A 6,421-nucleotide genomic window follows, 5' to 3' on the forward strand; every position below is an offset into this window, starting at 1 on the left:
TAATTTAATTAGCAAATATTCAACCAGTTTATTTTCAACTATTTTTTTTTTTTTTTTTAATTTTACACTCTAGGATTTGTAATAAAGATCTTATTTTATCTGCATGAACAAATATAGATAAAAATTATTTAAATTAATGAAATAATTCAATAACAATTCTTCTCCCAACTAAGGATATTTCCCTAGCACATTTTTCTATTTTTTTTTATATGTGTGTATATATATTATACTATTGCTTAACGGTTATAAGAATATTAGGAATATAAATAAATATAATGACTGAATTTTCCTTAAAATCCAAATCATCAAATGTAAAGCTTAAGATATATATGTAATCTTCATATAAAAATATAACTAAAACTTTAACTATGCTATGTTTGTTCCTGGCGATTATAATGCAAAAGCGTTTTTCGCCCTCCCAAATAAAAAAAATTATTACTTATGTACAATCACTGGCAGTACAAAGATCATGATACGAATATTATGGCTGTTAATAAAGATAAAAACTGATCGTACCATTATCACATGACTTGGTAATTGCATTGTAATTGGTTAAATCAATATTGATATGACAATGAGGTTTTATATATAAAGTCGATTTTCTTATAACGAATTATATTGTATTGTTTTTTGGTAAGTATCCTTATATTATATACATATTACTTATAGTTTCACTTCTTGAAGTCACTTTTCTTTTGTTCCAGTATTCTTTTAATTTTGAGTGAGTCTTCTCGCCTTTACTGGGAACCTTTCTTATGAAATCCTTCACGAGCTTTTAGTTTTAAAATAAGTTAAAACTTTCTTATCCGTGTAAAAACACGGATTAAAAAAATTAATTATAATTCCATAATTTAAAATATATAAAATTTAATTTAAAAATATACACACAAAATATTCCTTTTTCTTTGTTTTTGCTTTATTTTAATCCAATAATTCTTTAAGCCGTGGTTGCCAGGTGTCCCGATTTCGGCAGGATTTTCCCAATATTGAAACTCTATTCCCGATCCCGATATAAAATTACCAATTCCTGATTGTCAACAAATCGTACACTAAATAGTTTTTTCGAGGAATAAAAATATGAATTGAAGCTTAGGAACGCTTCAACTACCATTACGATAATAGTTACGTTAGGTTTAACAATAAATGTCGCAGTGCGTGTCCCCTCCCTTCAGTTCAGTATCTTAAGCTATTTTTTTTTTTACATTTATGTTTTTTGTTTATGTTGTTTTTTATATTATTGAAAAATACTTTGAATTGAATTACTGATTATTGTAATAAATTTTAAAAAAATTAATTTGTTTTTTTTCTGAAATTCCGATATGTAATTTCTAAAAACTGGCAACTCTACATAAATATAGTAAATAAATATACTGTTATTTTTTTATATTTTTAGAAGAAGAAAATTTATTCTAATTTTATTCAATCGCCAGAAGTGTTAGGCATAAAAATTTTAAATTATAATAAACTTACTAGTGCTGGATGACAAGATATTTCCATTCAGCATTATAAATTATTTTAAAATCCCAGAAATGTATTTATCTTAATATTTCTGTAACAAAACTTGAATAATATAAATCAAAATTATTTTTTTTTATTAATATGTTTCTAAAATCATTTGCTTTTTTCTAATTTTACAGATTACGATCGTACTCGCACTTACAAACTCAAAACTCAACAATGGGCAAGGAAAGGAACTGCGTCAACATCGCCGTTGTCGGCTCACTCTGGTAAGTTTTTATTAAAAAAATAAAAAAACATTTATTTTAATAACAATTATTTTACTAAAATCCGATCATTATCATAAATACAAAATATATAACCGAATAAAACACATTGTAGATAGGTATTCAATTTTCACTATTTAGAATATTAAAGACATAATGCATGGGATTGTCATATAATCATACCTCTGTATATTATATGAAATTAGATGCAGCAGTCCCTAGGGATCTATTCCAATTAAAGCTATTCTATTTATATAACAGAATTTAAAAGCTTATTTTATGTAGGGTTGGATTAATGGTACTGCTTCTATACTGGATTAATTAAAGGTTGATAAAACTAACTGGAATTATATTAATTAGTAATGAATTCATTCCTATTAATAAGTTAATAGGCAGATTTTTTTTCAGTAATGTTTATAACAGAAATTTTGTTTATAATTGATTTTTCAACAGAAATTATATAAAAAGAAACACGTTTGCAATCGTTTCATAAATCATTATTAACAACTGAACTTGTTTTGCTACGAAAGGTTCATATCCAAAAGTAAACCATTATTTATATTGTTATTTCACGCATTATCGTTTTCATTTCTTTCTTTCTTTTGAACACAATCACTACCCCCTTCTTTCTCAATTGTATCTTTTATAAGTATACTCCAACCTTTGTTTTATCGAATTTCCACAAACATTTATAGAAATCGCAACTGCGCTAGGTTAAATTTTTTAGGGGAGTGTCGGGGAGAGGAAGGACCAACTTTTCTTTACGTTTAGAAGTCTCCTAAACCCGATTCTCCATGTTTATATACATGTGTATGTATAAGAATTTTTTCCTCCGTTCTACCGGACGCAAATCTTGACCGATTGTGACGAAACTTGTTGGGGGTGATGTAAACCTATTGGAAATATAGCCCTATTGATTTTCAAGCGTGTCGTTTCTCAGAAACCGGAATTAAATTTAAAAAAAAACAAGTTTTGGGTACATTTTCAGCTTTTTTTCGTTCTACTGTACGTAATTTTCAACTAATTTTGATGAATCTTGGTAGGATGATGTAAAGTTAGTACAAATAGAACCGTATTAATTTTAAAACGAATCGGTTTACAGAAATGGGAGTTGAAGGCAAAAAACAAGGTTTTTTTGGGTACGTTTTCACGTTATAAATTGAAGAATGACATGTTAGAAAACCAAAATTAGATTTTTTGCAAGCACCGCTAGGTGCGAGCTAGTTTCGTTAAAATATTGTAGTTTCGCAATAACCCATAATGTGATCGGTTATGAAGGATTTAGGTTGAAGTCCAAAAGTCAGATTCGAAGTTTTAATCGTTTTGGATATAACCTATATATAATAATAATAATTATTATTATTAATAATTAATAGATATGATAATTTTAACCTTTTCTTTTTTGTGAGCACGGCTTTAAAACCACAAAAATTTTGGGTGAAGTATCAAAGTGGGTTAATGGTAAGCAACAGTGTTAAGCAATTGTTGCAGTTACAACTTAACAACTGTGTGAAAAGGAGGAAGAAAGAAAACACAAAATATAGAAGTATAATTTATTTATTGAAACAATAAACCTCGCACCTCGCAATATTTTATAAAAGTTCACAAGATACTAATATAACACAAAGTATAAGAAAACACCGAAAACACTTCAACTCATTTTAAACTGTTAATATAAGATTTAATCACGTTATTTTTACTTCCTTGTAGTACAAGGAAGTATTGTGATCGCGAAAAATTTCGGTTTCCAGATTTCAATGGAAATATCCATTTTGACCAGCCCTGAATCCATTTTGACTAATTTCGGCGTGACGTCTCTACGTATCTCGCGTAACTCAAAAACGATTAGTCGTAGGATGTTGAAATTGTAGGTTTAGAACTGTTGTAACATCTAGTTGTGAACCTCCCCTTTTGATTGCCAATTAACTGGACCAAAAGTGTCCAAAAAAGCTCAAAATCAAAAATATTTTAGATTTTTTACTTTTTCTTAAATGCAGTAATAAGCCCTCATTGAGAGCTTTTCAACGATATATTATCAGTGGTACTTTTTCATTGGTTCCAGAGTAATAGCCAAATATAATTTTTTAATTAATGAAATATTTGGATCTTACAAAAGGAAGGCACATCGGTTCGAATCAAACTTCATCTCCTTTTTTAATTTTTTTTTTAATTGAAATATATTGATTTATTAATAATTATTAACCTCTGATTGTAAAAAACGTTTTACGATAAATAATAATTAAATAATAACAATAAAAATTTTTTTTAAATATCAGAAGTTATTAATAAAATAAAATTTTATGTACTTTTCATTTTAAAAAAATGTGTATATATAATTTAATAGGCGTATAAGAGTCATGTGGGGTCCATATCAGATTTTTATTTTACAATAAAATTTGGAAATTTCAAAAAATTTCCCTACATTCATCCAGGTGAAAGGAAAGATAAAGGTTTCTTTTTTTTATCCGAGCAGTATCTGATGTGATCTATGTAATATATATTGTTATATACCGATCAGAATGAAAATTTATTTATTTATTAATAGCTAAATTTTATTCTAACACTTTTGCTGAATTGTAGTTTGACTTTCTTCAACTTTTTATCTAACGATGTTTTTATTTAATTTTTATTTTTTTAATTTTAAGAAATCTTTTTAATTTTTCTTGCTTACTTTTTATGTTACGCTACAGTAAATCGATAAAATATTGCCTATTTCATTTGTACAATATTTGATATGAGATAATAAGAAAGAAAGCTTATTAAAATGATAGCAGAACAGTTTATTACCTTCTTAAACCGAACAAGGCAGCTCATGTCTTAATTATACCTATTATAATAAACTTCTAATTTTTTTATTACAATTTATTATCGATGTTAATCAATAAACGACAAAGATAATAATTATTTCGAAATTATAGTATTACACAATTATTTAAAACAAAATCATAATTTATATTATGTAAAGTAAAGCGAAAGAAAACCTATACTAGTCGTATTTAAACTGTCATTGAGTATGAAGTGGGGAAACTCTCACATTTAAGTATAAATTTGATTAAAAAGATAAATTTAAGTATACTATTTAAATAATTTATTTTCTTCTTGTTACAGAATTATTTGGCTGAAAATTTTGCAACGATAACTGGAATAAGATAATTTGGACATGGATTGAACCGCCTCAAAAGATTAAAAAAAAAAAATTAACAAAATTTCACATGTAAATTTACACAATTTTCGGCAATAAATCTCAAAATTTTACAGTTTATCATTTAAATATAGTGTTCAATATATTTTTATTAAATATATCACCTAATATCTAATTCCTAATTTCACCTAATGGTACTTACGTATTAACGCCACCGCAGCTACAACTTTATTTAAAAACAATCGCATTTCGGTGGAAAATGAACACTCTTTATTAATTTTAATAAATGGTTATTTATATTTATTTATTTTATAAATATAATTTAACCCAACTTAACCTACGCTCGTTAACCTTGAACAATTAACACCGTTATTTTTTTGAGTATTTATTTATAAATTCAGTAATTATTGCAATTATTTATTATTTAACTAATCAAAACACTCCTGTTAATTAGTCAAGGTTAGCGAGCGAAGCGAACGTAGGTTGAGTTTGGTTAACATATATTTATAAAATAAATAAATAACCATTTATTAAAATTAATAAAGAGACTGTTTTGAATCTATGTTAAACTCTATATCGGTCCATTTTCCACCGAAATCCGATTTGACTACTTTGTTTTTAAATAAAGCTGAGGTGGCGTTAATACGTAAGTACCCACCTAATTCCTAATTTCTGTATAAGAACCTAACTTGATAAATTTATCGAATTCAAACTTAATGTTTCAGCTTAACATTACAGACCAGCAAACCTATAATTATAATTGATTCAACTTTCATCACGAGATCAAAAAAACATTAATTTCCGCTAAAATAGTAGGCTGTCTGTAAGAATGTGAATTCCCGTATCTTTGTGATTTTGAGTTAGATATTTTGGAGCACACCTTAAACACATTTTGCGGAAAAATTCAGCTTATCGTGGATAATGGAATAGTCAGTGACAATACTTACATTACAACTTTCAGTAATTTCATCTGTCCTTGGGAATATATATATGTTTGAACAAAAATATATGTTTCTGACAAAAATTTAAACTATTTGTCATTTAAAACATCAAAAAATATCAATGTTTAATAAATTAATATATCTCGTATATATAAATTATCAGGGGATGTGACGTAAGATGCAGGAACTTCCAAATCCGGTACAGCCATTCTTAATAGTTCATTCACCAGGCGCACCGGTGAAAGCGAGGAATGAAGTGATTTCCCACATTGCCTTCTAAACCGAGAAAACATATATATCGGCATACCAAGCTCACAAAGTGATATTCGGGGCTACAGGAAAACCTGTTTAACAAATATCATAACTTTCAAGAAACCGAAGTTAAGAACGCTGAGTGCAGTCCATTGGATGTAGTCGAATTTTTTCCGTTTAGTTATCATAGCACTCCTCAATCGCGCTTAAATAAAATATCATGAATGGCAACATGTAAAAATTTTGAATTTTCATAATAAAGGCATTAAACTCTTCGTCTAATAAGCTTAGTGAAACCGGATATAAAAACTATCAATACTTGTAAAAATCCTGAAAGCACTTCTAGAAATTTTATGATTTTT

At 27.2% G+C, this 6,421-nt stretch overlaps 1 long non-coding RNA gene across 1 annotated transcript; it reads left to right on the forward strand.

The window, feature by feature from the left end:
• The first annotated feature begins 341 nt into the window (after positions 1-341).
• LOC142330035 (uncharacterized) lies at positions 342-4,995 on the forward strand. The gene is made up of 2 exons (XR_012757653.1): positions 342-1,727; positions 4,833-4,995. It is a non-coding gene; the product is annotated as an uncharacterized LOC142330035 (long non-coding RNA).
• Positions 4,996-6,421: the final 1,426 nt, after the last annotated feature.

This window comes from Lycorma delicatula, chromosome 9 (assembly GCF_047948215.1).
Source record: "Lycorma delicatula isolate Av1 chromosome 9, ASM4794821v1, whole genome shotgun sequence".
Classification (NCBI taxonomy): domain Eukaryota; kingdom Metazoa; phylum Arthropoda; class Insecta; order Hemiptera; family Fulgoridae; genus Lycorma; species Lycorma delicatula.